Source organism: Ursus americanus, chromosome 7 (genome assembly GCF_024610735.1).
Source record: "Ursus americanus isolate L20-20 chromosome 7, mUrsAme1.1.p, whole genome shotgun sequence".
In the NCBI taxonomy this organism is placed as follows: Eukaryota; Metazoa; Chordata; class Mammalia; order Carnivora; family Ursidae; genus Ursus; species Ursus americanus.
In genome coordinates, this window is record NC_142133.1 from 16,072,123 (window position 1) to 16,086,675 (window position 14,553).

Below are 14,553 nucleotides of genomic sequence, written 5' to 3' on the forward strand. Positions count from 1 at the left end.
TCTCTGGGTGTTTACTAAGCATCCCCCCCTTTTTTTTTTTATTAAGATTTTATTTATTTATTCGACAGAGATAGAGACAGCCAGCGAGAGAGGGAACACAAGCAGGGGGAGTGGGAGAGGAAGAAGCAGGCTCATAGCGGAGGAGCCTGATGTGGGGCTCGATCCCATAACGCCGGGATCACGCCCTGAGCCAAAGGCAGACGCTTAACCGCTGTGCCACCCAGGCGCCCCACTAAGCATCCCTTTTTAACTGGAAAACCAAGATTTTAGAGTATTTTTTAACCTCAAGTAAATTTATCATTACACTAAATGGTTTAATCTTTTCTCATCTGTTTTAAAATACATACAATTAGGCACTTACTCCTACCTTTTGTTGCTCCTATTTTTAGGATGAATTATTTGAAATTTATAGGGCCTTTCTTAAACCCCTTAAGATACTTTTAAAATTGAACTGTAATAATTACTGAAAACTTCGTCATCTAATTCTATAAATATTTTGTAGGTGCCCTTCGGTACAGTTGAGACAGTATTGAATTTTACCTTCATTACAGGAATAGAGAAATATCTTGGTATAGTAGTTCCAACATTGTGGATGATATAAATTTGCAAATCCTGTCTTTAAAACATTGTCGTAACTCACAGCAATTTCTAACTGAATGATGATGATAATAAGATTAGAAGGCCAGAATTAATTTCTAAAATTTGGCTATGCTGAATTTCTTATCCTTCCAACAGCCAGATAGTCTGAGAGGCAGTATAGTTTATTGGTGACATGAACAAAACAAATGTAAGGGTCCACGTTTGATCCATGAACACTTATGTCAAAGGCTGGGTGATGTACCTAATACTAGAGGGAAAGCTGCCAGAATAGCTTCGGGACCTGGCAAACCATTTATAACCTCGTGCAGCAGATGGATTATTCTGTAGTACGTAAGATTGACCCGAGCTGCCTGTGTCTAATGCTCTACGTGTCTTTGATACCTGACCTAGAGGGGTTAAGTAACTTGTCCAGGGTCACAGAGTGAATGTCAGAGCTGTATTTAAACACAGGTCTGAGGCCAGAGCCTAAGCCCTTAGCTGCTATACTTTTTGGATGCTAATTTGGTCAGCCAAATTGATGTTTCTTCAAACACTCATTTTTTATTGACATCTCAAGAGGACAGATTTCCATCTGATAAAAATAGATTTTAAACCATTGTAAAGGTGTTGAAAGAACAGGCCGCTAGAATCTCCTTATTCCTATTCTCCAGTTCATCATCTGGGGAGTGCCGTGCCTGTTTCTCCACCTTTTTCTAGCGCTACTTTGCCACTTGCTCACTGCTCTCCTGGCACACTGGCCTTTCAATGGCTCAAACACTCCAGTCTCTTTCCCTCCTCGGGCCTTCGCGCACGTTGCTCCCTCCTGAAATTCTCATCTCCCCGTTCTTCCACGTAGCAAGATAGCTTAATGTCACCTCCTCAAAGGGACCTGATGATGCCATTTAAAGGAGATTTCCCTCATACTCTTCTCTAGCTCTGCCCTGCTTTTGTTTCCTTCGTAGTCTTTATTACAAGAACTTGCATAGATTTTGAGGTTTTGGGTTCTGCCTCTCCCTTTTGAGAAACTCTGAGAACAGAGACCATGTCTATTTTGTTTGCTCTTTTATCCTCGTGCCTAGCAGAGTGCTTAACACAGAGTAGATACTTAATATTTAAGTGAGTGAATGAATTAACAGTGCACTTGTATTTCTCCACTTTACTGACAGAAATATCATGAAAACCTTATTGCATGTCCTTCTAAAATCTAGATTGCTCTACCTGTTTACACAGTCTATTATTTTGTAATATGAGAGAAGGTAAGGGTGATCTGACATGAATTGTTCTTGGTGAGCCCATGCAGGTTCCTGGAGATTACCCCTTTCCTTTCTAAATTCTCACGGGCCCTACGTTTAATAATCCATCCCAGAACGTTGCCCAGGATTATGTCACATGCGTTGGTCTGCAGTTTGTGGGACCACCTGTGCGCCTTCCGTTTTCCTCTACACCTCTGATGACTCAGCCTTCAGAGACCGTATTTGGAGACTCTTAGTTCTCTGGGAAAGAAAATTAACCTAGGCCAGGCTATTTGAACATATTTATAGCAGCTGCGTTTTTTCTAGAATCTCTTCACCCATTTGGACCATGGATGCCTTCTTGCCAGCATTTGTTCTGCCTTTTTCAGAAGAGGCAAAGCGTTACTAGGAGTCGGATAACTGAGCTTTCACATCATCCGTTAACATACTACTGACTCTTCATTTATCATCTACTTCTCTCATATGTAACTAAAACTGTGTGTGTGTGTGTTTAAATCAAAATACTTTCCTCGTAGTAGGTTGGATATCTTTTCCAGTGCATTTGGATCGTCTTTAAGTATGCCATAGCTGTGTAGCAAAAACAGGCACCCCTAAAACGGTTCCTCTTGAAAAGCTTGCCTTTAAGATGAAGTCCAGCACTGTAGTAATGCTAAAAGTACGACTAGATATTTAAAGGAAGGTGGAGTAAGATCTTTCATTAAAAGGAGAAAATTGGAAATACACCAAATCTGAAACTATAAAAAGTTGTTTCCGAGCAGAATACAAATAGTATAGATACAAAAAAATGTAGATTGTGTTTTCTGCCTGAATATTCAGAATATAGGACCCTGTGAGTAATAAAACCAAATAGACGCATCTCTACTTCCCCCCCTTCATTCGATTCCCTAACCTTGTTTTCATACTTAGTGTTCAAATCATCTTCCTCCTGCATGTTGAGATTTTTTTAAGCATGCATGGTTTGTTTGTTTTTTCCCGTTTTGGGGGTAGCTTCTAGTGTATAGTAATACAAAGAAGGTGTATACATAAAGTAAGTACCAAAAAAAAGTGTTTTTATACTAACACCTTAAAGCTATTTAGAACTTCGGTAAAGCCACAAAAGAATGCTGCTTTGGAAATGGAGAAACATTCCAAGTATAGTGTGATGTTTTCAAGTGGATTGTGGTTATAGTCCCAGTTCACTGAACCAAACCTCTAATGGACTGATGCAGGATCACTAGTCCTTCAGTCCTTATGAACTGAGTGAAGAGATTCAAGGGGACTCAGAAGTTCATGTTTGAATGGAAGAAATGCAGAGACAGTTCTCTTGTGGTTTGAGCACAAAGCTGTCCATCCAGGCAGCTGTAAAAAAGAGACAAGAAAATAAGTAACCTGATGGCCTTGCTGTGGTGAATGGGGAAAGCCATGAATAAGACCCAGGACAGATGGAAACACGAAGGCAGCAATTGTGGAATCGGAGGTAACTCTGTGTGAGAATACAGACCCTGGTTTCGTGGTGCTGAAAGTCATTTAAAAAAGAAAAAGGTAGGGACACCCGGGTGGCTCCGTCGGTTAAGCGTCTGCCTTCAGCTCAGGTCATGATCCCAGGGTCCTGGGATCCAGTCCCACATTGAGCTCCCGGCTCAGTGGGGAGCCTGCTCCCTCTGCCCCTCCCCCCTCCCTGCTTGTGCGCACTCTCTCTCTCTTTCTCTCGCTCTCTCTCAAATTGAAGAAGAAGGGAAACAATGCCCTTGCAACATTGCATGAGATTTGATGAGATTGTAGGGAGCTGGCGTTGGTGGGATTGGAAAGACGGGAGTTCAGGTCCAGGAGCCGCCACTCGCATCATCTCGGCCAGCCCAGTTTCTCTTGGCCTTGGCTGCTTCTTGTCATGAACAAAACACTGTGGCCTTCTCGAAAGAAGTCCTTTAGATAGTGTTTTTCTTCTCAAGAATTCACATTTATTTCATAGCTCCGTAGCTGTTGTCGGATCACTGGGAGTGCGCCTCCGCTCAGCTATGGACTACTACACAGGTAAGCGTCTTGACCTCTCCGGCGTGGCTTTTTCATCTGCCTTCTCCACCTACCTTATTGTCCTGGGCAAATACCATGTTGAATGGTCCCTGAGAGGTGCACAGCATAGTGCCTGGTATGTAGTAAGTGCTCAATAAATGTGATTGTTTTCTTTATCCTTACATCCATCATTGTTATTCCATTAGTAGAAATACAGAACTGAAATCTAGAGCGCCTTAGCAAAATTGGTCTGCCTTTTTCCTGCTGAAGGCTTGGCTAAAGTGTAAATTCAGCCAGTAGTTCTCCTATATACTGTTGGTTTAATGTGGGGTTTTATTGAAGGACATAGTCAAATGTTGAAACATGATCTCTAAATCTTCATGGAGAAGAAAATCTATAAAACTTCTTGCATGGAAAATTACTGGGAAGCCAATAGAATAAAGCCAACCATAATTCTATTCAGATTTTATTTCGATGCTCATAAGATGTTCCAGTCTCCCATAAAGGAAAAGAATTTATCCTTGGGTTTAATAGAAGTATAGTTATTATAAATTTAGTTCATGTTTTTACATCCTGGTAGAAATGTGGCAGTATACATAGTAAAGTTTCATTAAATCTTTTTCTCCAAATGCGCCATTCCGTGTTATAATCTTGGCTGTGACTGTAGGACCCGGACACACACACACACACACACACACACACACACACACACGCACACATGTCATGGGGCGTGACTGCAGTATGCCCTAAGACATGTTGTAACCATCTTGTACCACCAATAGAAATGATCACAACTGTGTCAGCCTGTGGGAAATCCACATTGTTATCAATTGCTGCCTGGGACTTTGAAAACGAATGAGGCTCCTTTCGTGATTGAGATTTCTGGAAAAATTCCCTAGCGTCCCCTTTCATCTAATTAGTTTGGCACCTCCCCATTTTACACATGGAATCATTGCTAGCTGTTACTGTGGCCTTCTTGAGGGCAAAGACCTTACCATTATGTTTCCCAGCTGTATGCCCAGTGCCCGATTCACTACTTGGCTCGTGGTAGACACTCAGTAAATATTTGTTGAAAGAATGAATTAATTTTCAAAAATAATTAAGTATCTATTGTGCAGATATTTTAAAAGTATAAAACATGGTCTTTTGCCCTGAAATTTTATTCTCTTCAATTTGAAAGAATTGAAGAACAAGATGGCACTGTGTAACTCCTAGTTTTACCTTGCCTTGTGTCAAAAACATTAATAAAGAGCCAATGTGCTTTATTCTAACCTTATGACTTAATTAGCTGACTGCCTTATAGTAAAAAGTCTCTGATTTTGTCAACTTTGAAATTGAGACTCAACCTTTTTAGGCCTTATTGCATCATTCTGTTGATTATATGCTGCCCCCTTTAAAACATAAAGAGACTAAGGCACCCAGGTGGCCCAGTCAGTTAAGCATCTGACTCTTGGTTTCAGCTCAAGTCATGATTTCAGGATCTTAAGATCGAGCCCCGTGTTGGGCTCTGCACTCAGCACGGAATCTGCTTGAGACTCTCTCTCTCCCTCTGCCCCTCCTCTGCCCCCCCAAATGAACAAGTAAATCTTAAAAAAGCATAAAGAGACTTCACATCTTCTGATTCTCAAAATGCTAGAAGTTTAGAAGCTGCCGCTTTTGCTTTGAAGTTGAAGTGCCCACCATTGGTTGAGAGGTGGGGCTCATATGACCCGTAGTGTATCCTTAAAAGGAAGGAAGTGCTTCTACCTCATTACCTAAGTTTCCTAAAAAAGAGACTGGAGACAGTGGGACATGTTTCTAGGTATACCTGATAGCCATCCAGAGTGGTGCTTTCATTCTCTTAAGGCAAGATGCTTAGCATCTTGTCCTTGGGCCCCACACTGGAGCAGTTTCTAATGGAATGTTCTGCAAACTATATTACACTTTTGAGGAATGTCTCTGAGCATGAAAGAAAGTAGTATTTTGACTTGGTCTGTGACTTCCAGTGTCCGTCTTGTCCTTGCATCCTGGCCTGGGAAGCAGTGTGTGTGCTCTTCAGAGCAGGGGCATGGGAAGGAAGGTCAAGGTGAATGGAGGGTATTCCAAAACAAACTACTTGGACCGTAATTCTTAGAATCAAAGCTCAAATCTACCTTAAATCATTGGATACTTCTTTGAGTGCAAGAAGACTAATACCACATTTTTTTTTTATAAAATCAAACCAGAAAAATTCTGAAGACAGAATAGTCCCCATCTCTTGGGTGATTCCAGTTCTTTTAGTTTAAAAAACTTTATACTATTTGATCCTAATAATTTTATTTTGTGATTGAATGAAAGGATAACATTGAGTGACCCAAGATATACTTAATTTGAATTTTTTGGTTAAATATATTAAGTGACTAAAAACAGAAAACTTGGGAAAAGAATATCTGTCTACTTAGGAGGTCTCTCTGTCCAAAAAAATGACTCCTTCAAGAAAGGATATGGCCCAACCCTTACAAGAGCTCTGCTCTAGTCCCCATCAGACATTCAGGCATGGCAATTCTGCGGCTTTTATCTGTGCTACATTTCTTTACTTTCTGGAATTAATTAGAACCACCTCCCTCCTCTAACTATGCCTGTCTCAGGTCACTTGAGCTCATTTGCCTAAGATCCTAGGTTCCTGTCAGTTTAGGGCAGTAGCTCCCAAACTTTTTAGTCTCGAGATTCCATTACACTCTATAAAAGTATTGATGACTGCCCCAAACCTTCTATTTGTCGATTTATCAATACTTACTATTTTAGAAATTAAAGCAAATTAAAATACATTTGTTATTTAAAAAAATAATAAATCCATCATATATCAACACAAATAACATTTTTTGGAAAAATAAATCTGTTTTGTAGAAATTTAGTGAGAAGAGCAGCATTGTTGTAAGTTTTTAAAGTCTCTTCAATATCTGGCTTAATAGAAGACAGCCGGCTACTCTTCTCTGCCTCTGCATTCAATCTGTTGCAATGTTTTGCTTTGGTTAAAACATATGAAGAAAATCTGGCCTCACGTAGATATGTAGTTAGAGAAGGAGAGGAGGGATTTAATAGCCTTCTCAAATAATTGTGGATATTCTTCAGTTTCATTTTCTTCTGTATCTCTGGACATAGATGCTGCAGAGCTGGCTTGAAAGAGTGAGTCTTCTGGTCTGTGTTCAAGCCACTGATCCATCCTTAAAGATAATAAAAATAACCTCTGAATTTTTTTTATCTTTGCATAAAATAAGGAAGTCTAAAGAAACTTTTTAGATACAATTTTTAAAATTTGAGAAGTTTCTGAAAAAAATTTAAATTATTGCAAAAATAACAATAAAGTGTACTCATTTCTTGCTGAGTTTCCAGAGAGATGCAAGGAAGACTTTAGGATTTCAGAACAATGCACTGGACAATAATGAGGTTATAGAAATTATAGCAGCTATAAGGGAAGATGGTAAGAGCGTAGTCCAAGTATTGCAAACAAGCTGGGTTAATGTCTGAAAATATTTGTACCCTCAACCTACCACCTTAGAAGTTCTAGAAAACACAAAACACGCATTCCATTAGTGCCAGAGCAATGTCATTATACACCACGTGTCCGCTGGAAAACTCCACTCTATACTGATGAGAGAAAGAACGTGAAAAGAGCAAATAACATCCTAATATTATTATGAAATAGCTTTGACCCCACAGACCCCCTGAAAAGGTCTTCGAGCCCCTAGGAACCCCCACATTACACTCTAACGAGCCAACAGTTTTGAATGAGTTTAAATTATCTTAAATATGCCAAGTGGGGTGGGGGGTGGGGAGTATGCTACTTTTCCCTCGTTTGGTGCACCTGTAGAGCCTAAAATGGGATCACAGAAGTTGCCAATGCTTTGATTGAAATGACTGGTGGCTCCCCAGGTGGGAGCGGTGGATTCTAACTTGGATCCAGTAACTCCTTCCACCTGCATTGTGACTCCGGGAGCCCATTCAGTAGCTAGAAATCGCTGTTCTGCTGCTTGGTACGCGAATGAACTTAAATTCTTACATGTCACTCCTCCAGATCCCTCCACAAGCACTAATTTTCCTTCAGATACTTTCCTTCAGAAGTGTCTGTATGTGGCTGGAATTTAACCGCTTTACATTTTGAAAAAACACACCTTTTAAAGGAAGTTTCCTTTGGTTCAATACAAATACAGGAGTACATACCAAGCACCCAATACTATCTAGGCACTTCAGGGAATAAAAAAGGTACATATCCGTACTCCTCAAATATTAATTTTTGCAAAGACTTGTGTATGCAACAAAGGATTTAAGAAAATGTTTAGTTAAATGTTGCCTCAAATGTAGGTTATGAGCAGTGAGAATAGGGATTTGGGGGTTTGCAAAAAAGGTGATAAATAGAGGCAGTGTGGAGGGCCTATTTCAGGGGATTCGTGATTTGGACAAAGACACAGAAGCTGGAAGCTAAAGCCAACCCTGAGGGATTGGAGGTCAGTGGGACTATAAATATTTGCACACAGCCACATCCAGCCCTGGAGAGGCGAAGGGAAAGGGCTGGAATTTCTTCTTCACCTTCCTACCCTCAAACTGCCTTTAGTTGAGCAAGGAGGATAGAAAGGGAATTGAGAGAAACAGGGGAGGCTGTACAGGGAGGTGGGAAGGAAACTCCAGAGTGAGTTACAGTGAGCCAAAAAAGATAGTCGAAATGAAATGACCGAGAACACAAGGGTACCGTGGTCTGTGGTAGACGAGATGCACCAGCTACATTCCAGAAGGAACCTGCTGCCCAGCTAGGGGCAGCACCGACAGTAGCCGGCTTCCCGGGGCCAGCACCTTCGGGTCGGCCTCAGCTGCAAGGAGCTGCCATTCTCGAGGCCACGTCCTTCCAATTAGTAACTGAGAGGCAGGAATGTAAAGTCACAGGCAGCTATTTTATTTTTAAGTATTTCTTTAAGTAAACCAAAAAAAATTGGGGGCATCTGGCCGGCTCAGTCGGTGGAGCCTGCAACTTTTGATCTCAGGGTCATGAGTTCAAGCCCCACGTTGGGTGTAGAGTTTACTTAAAAAAAAAAGGCAGAGCTATTTTAGACAACTCTGTGGGAGGGTACTTGCTTCAGAGCTCCCTGCTGATTGGCCAAGGCCTCACTGCCCTGCATCTTCTCCCTTCGTCCCATACTTTCTCTGTCTTCCCGTCACAGGTATGGATCCCTGAGAATATCTTGCACCCCAAGTCCTCCCTCAGTATCTGATTCTAGGAAGTCCAACCTGTGACATTCTCTCATCCAGAGCTGAATACCTGTAGGTGCATGTGTGTATGTGTGTTTATGGATATGGAGATATGCTTGTGGATACATATAATATGTATTAATCACTTTCCCCCAGTAGTACACCGTCCACCAATTATCAGCAAATTGTATTTTCAACCTGCTGGCTTATTTATTCTAAATATAGCTATTATTTTCCTGTAACAAAAATCTTTGTTACCAAAGAAAAATTTATAATGGTAAAGTTTTTTCCCCCCCCATTCATCCCATAGTCATTTTTGCCCATTTTTGAGGTATTAAGATCCTTAATACACATCATTTGTTCAGATCACCAGGGCAATCAACTAACTCACTGATCACTGTGGACATTAGCCACCCCTCGCGCATGACACAACCGCGAACGCTGGCTCCAGGCTCTCCAAACCTGATAGGGAGGTGGGATGCTGCTTGCTTAAAACGGGACCCACAGGACGTACTCGGCTTCAGATCCCTGCTCCCAGCAGCATTGTTTTGGCCTCAGTAGCGTTAATCATAAATATGAGTAGTTCTTGGTAAGAATGGAAAACATTCCCTTCGAAACTTCAAAACTATAGCATGTGGAAGGTCGAAAGCCCCTTTCTCAATAGACAAGCTCTGTGCTTCCACGTCGTGCGCAGATGACCGGTTGGATTGCGCTGGATCTGTTTGTAGGGAACTCGGGCCAGGTCAGGCCTTTTCTGAAAGCCATTAAATCAGAAGTTGGATGAGAGGGTCCCTAAGCCTATGCTGTGTTGCCGCATAGGTTATTTTGGGTCCTGAAAAGTAGAACAAAATGGTGATTTTTGTGCTTTATTTTAGACAAGGCTTTTTGTATAAAACAACAAGCAAATGTAACACCCCTAAAATTCATCCTGAGAAACAAACATTACCTTTCATGGAGCCTCAGGTTGGGGGACAGCCCTGGGCTTGATTGTGAGGTGGGCAGAGGCCACGGCCAATGCCCTTCCCGCCTCTCCTGTCCTTGCCCTGGCCTGGATACTCGGGCCTGCCTTTTCCCCAGCCTGCCCTCTCACCTCAGCTCCCAGGTATCACTGCCACAGACCACTGCTTCCCTGACTCCCCAGGGCCACGAAATGCAGTCCAGATCCTTTAAGCTGACACACCACGGCCTCTGTGGTCTGACCACTGACCACCTTCCCACACCACCAGCCCTGGCCACTCTTTCCCACAACGCCCTTGGCCACTCTGGGATTCTCACAGCCCTGAACAGCCACTCACTCCCTCAGCCCTGCCTCCTCGCCTACTGTTCTTTGTCCTTAACCTGCCCTGCCCTCTGTCCGCTCAGCCCCATCTGCCTGGCAAAGCACTGCTCAGCCCCAGGCCCCATTACCCCCTCTGTTGTTTTCTCTGACGCCTCCCACCCCCTCTGAGTTCCCTTTGTATTCTGGTTATTCCTCCATTGTAACAGATTTTTGCATTAGAGCCCATTGATTTTTCATTCCGGACACTTCTGAGGGTTGTGAATGCCTGAAGAACAAGAACAGTATCGAGTTCTCCTTTGTGTCACCAGTGCCGTCTCAGGGCCTCAGTGCGTGCTGCTTTTAGAAAGTGGAATAAATGGCTTCCCTGCCTCACCCCCCCAACACAGGCTCCAACCCTACTGAAAGAACTTGGTTGTGTCCTGTTTTGTGTACTTATTTTGATGTCTTTCCTTCTGGCCAAAGCGTCTCCAACAAATGGGAGAATTCCAAAGAGTGATTTCCAGGCAAATCATATGCCAGCCACAACGCTCAGCATCTGTAAGCGAGTAGTACGACTTCACTGAAACAAGGAATAGAGCCCCTACTAACAGGCAATACTCGGCCTTTCCTTTCTGGCCCGTTAGCAGCAATTTCAGGAGAGCCAGAAGAGATATGGGGGAGGGAGAAGGGGGTCTCTCAATGCCCTCAGATCACAGCATGTGGGGAGGGGGCAGTCTAAATGTTGGTACCCCCCCTCCCCCCGTTCCTGTGTTGAAATCGAATGGGCAAAGGGTGATGGTATTCCGAGGTGGGGCCTTTAGGAGGAGCTCAAGTCATGAGGCTGGAGTCCTCATACATGGGATTGGTGCCTTGTAAAAGAGGCTCCAGAGAGCCTCCTAGCATCTTCCGTCATGTGGGGATACACCACATGCGACCCAGAGGAGGGCCCTCACCCAGCCGTGCTGGCACCCTGATCTGACCTCCAGCCTCAGACAGTGAGCAATAATGTCTGCTGTTTGTAAGTCACCCAGTCTGTGCTATGTTGTTACATCAGCCTGAATGGACCAAATCAGGGGGCCACCTGCTCATAGACCTGGCTAAGTATGACTTCCAGAGGGTAAAAAAGGGATGACTTCAGCTCTTCGCCCAGCTAAAGCTATTTGAGGGTATCCATATAGGACACTGAAGGATAGTAGGAAACCCTGGGAAGGCAGGGTCGAGTGCTGGTACAAGCTGAAGTTGGTAGTTTCCCTCACCTGCAGGTTTCACAGCTATGACTGGTGTCTGACTACTGTCCAGAGGGGCTGCAGGGTGGGCCCAAGAGGAGGCCTTCCACTAGGACTAGGAAACACGAGAGGTGCGAGAAAATGTGTCTGAGAAGCTCGTCTGGCGCAAATGTATTTGCTGCCAGCCAGTGAAATTGTTAAATTCATACTGCACGCGCCCGTTATTGAAAACCTCATGGTGGAATTGCCTGCCGGAGCAGAAAAAGGAGCCCTTTGATTTTTGCACAGCTCGCGAGGAAGACCATGTACTCATGTGTGAGTCCCTGCCACCCCCTCTCCTTAGCATGTAGCATCTGTTTCCTGAGGCCCAGCGCCACTATGCTCTGCCCCCTGGGTTTCAACTAGGGCGTGATCTCCTTGACAGCAAGGTCTTCACTCTCACCTCCATCTCTTGTGCTGGGCACATAGTCGTTGCTCATCAGACGAGCATCTAGGTGGATGGGGAGACTGAAGCTGACTCCCCCCCCCCATGCGGCAGCATGGAGAATCCAGCAAGAGCTGCCCTTTATCGCTCTGCACCAGACATACACGTTCTCTCTTCTTATCCTCAACACAACCCTCTAGGGTGAGTGCTGTTATTATTCCAGTTTACAGATATGCAAACTGAGGCTTGGGGGAAATTAAGCAGCTAGTCTGAGGTCACAAAGCTAGAAATCGGTGACCCTGAGCTGAACTGGATGTAGAATTTAGCAGATGAGGACTTTAAAGCAGTTATCATCATAACTATCCTCAATGAAGTAAAAGAAAATATGTTCACAATGAATCAGGACTGGAAATTTCAGCAAGTAAATAGAAACAAAAATAGATACTCCTCAATCTACTACACTTAGAAAATCTACTGGATAAATTTAACAGCAGAGCGGAGACAGAGGGAGAAGTAAGAGAACCTGAAGATAGATCAGTAGAAATTATCCAATAGGAAACACAGAGATTTTTTTCTTTTTTTAAGTTTGGCAACATAAACAGAGCCTCAGAGATCTCTCAGATAATATCAGCCTAAATACGTGTCGTTGAAATTCCAAAAGGAGGGGAGAGAGAAAATAGGGCAGAAAAAAAAAAAAACTTGAAGAAATGATGACTGGAAATTTCCCAAATCTGATGAAACTATAAATTTATAGCTTCCAAGTATTCAGAGAACACCAAGCAGGCCGTGCTAAAGCATATTATGGTCAAACTATTAGAAGCCAAGCATAAAGGACAACCCTTGCAGAGGTAGCAAGAAAAGAACAACATCTTACATACAGGGAGTAACGCTTCAATAAAGAGCTCACTTCCCGTTAGAAACTATGAAGGCCTGGAGAGAGGAAAACAAAGAGTTTTGAAGAATTAAAAGGAAATCTGTCTGCCCAAAACTTTATAGCGGGCAAAAATAACCCTCATGAATGAAGGCAACATAAGGACATTTTTGATGAAAGAAAACTCAGAGATTTTGACACCAGCACAAAGAAATGCTAAAGGCAGTTTTTTTTCAGACAGAAGGAAATGATATCAGAATGAAACTCAAATCACCAGAAAGGAATGAAGCAGAAAGAGTAGCTAGGCGGCCCGAGAGCCTGTTTCCTCTGGGGGCCCAAACTGGCCTCAGAAGTCAGCGACAAGACTGCCAGCTTTCCAAACGGCCAACGTCTATCTGTTAAAACGAAATGCCACTTACAATAGAATAAAAAAACCATCAGGTACCTAGGAATAAATCTAACCAAAACTGCTCAAGGAAAACTGACACCACTGCTAGGGAGAGGAAACGAGAGGAGCGGATGAGGCCACTGGAGCAAGTCTGGAGGACCCCCTGGGCAGACCCTGCATGGGCTCTGTGCCCCAGGGTCGGGTCGAGGACGGAGTAGAAAATGTTGGCCCCTCCTTCCACTCTCCAGTTTAAGTTACCCATCCAGCCACCTAGAGACCGTCCAACTGCTCTCTTGCTACGTTCATATTCTAAATTTCTAGCTGGTCAGGGGCGCCTGGGTGTCTCAGTCAGTTAAGCGTCTGCCTTCCCCTCAGGTCATGATCCCAGGGTCCTGGGATCAAGTCCCATGCCAGTCTCTCCGCTCAGTGGGGAGCTTGCTTCTCCCTGTCCCTCTGCCCCTCACCCTGCTTGTGTTCTCTCTGTCTCTCTCTCTCTCTCACTCATACTATCTCTGTCTCTAATAAATAAATAAAATCCTTTAAAAATTTTTAAAATAAAAAATAAATAAATTTGTAGACGCTTAGTCCACCCCTGAAACAAGGTGACCCAACTATAGGTGGCAGAACCCTACTAGAGTGGGTGGGGGGCTCCCCCAGAGCCCGGCATGTGGCTTCACTCCCTCCTATGGCATGCTGGAACCAGGGAGGTCTGCAGGACCCTGAGGGTGTGGCCCCTCAGCTGGGGCCAGTCTGAACTATTACAACAGTGGACAGTGCTCTCCCACCAGGGGCAGAGATCAAGCACCAAGATGCAACCATCTGAGGCCCGAGGCTGTCCTGCCCACCCTGATTCCACAGCCCCCACCCTCCCAGCCCCTCACTGCAGCTGGCTGGATTTCTACTGTCAAGCTCTCTTTACCAAGCCGATTTCCAAATCCAAGTTCTTACAAGTGGTTCTGGAGACGGTGACGTTTGGATAGAACATTGGGACTTGGCTGGTAGGACAACCACAGTGTCTGGCCTTGCTGTGGCAGGACAACCTGGTGATGTGGGGCTGAGTTCAGGATCAAGTGCGACAAGTCTCAAGGCAATTTGAACCTCTTAAAGCTAGGACCAAGTGGCCAGCTCTGTAGGTTTTGTGTTTTTCTAGCCTTCTACAGCTTCCAAATATGTGATTTAGGATGTTGAAAACACTTGTTATTCCTGTGTTGATATGATGAAAGCAGCAGTAAGAAAGTGTGGTCACTTGGAGGCTGTGTTGAGCAGGGCTGGGCTTCCTGCTTTCCCGACCCCGGGTTCGGTGGGCTGCTCTAGGGCCATGTCAACTTCGACTCTGGCAGAGTTCTGTGACCCTTCCAGCAGTTCT

The 14,553-nt window shown here is 43.9% G+C and overlaps 1 protein-coding gene across 2 annotated transcripts in view; it reads left to right on the plus strand.

The window, feature by feature from the left end:
- The window catches only part of SOCS5 (suppressor of cytokine signaling 5), a 106,941-nt gene that overhangs the window by 58,782 nt on the left and 33,606 nt on the right, over positions 1–14,553 (plus strand). Inside the window, exon 2 of one of the 2 annotated variants that reach the window (XR_015725165.1) lies at positions 3,781–3,842. The exons of the other annotated variant lie outside the window; for it this stretch is intronic. The gene's annotated coding sequence lies outside the window, so the exon portion shown is untranslated. The remainder of the gene's footprint in view (positions 1–3,780; positions 3,843–14,553) is intronic. 2 annotated transcript variants of the gene reach the window in all.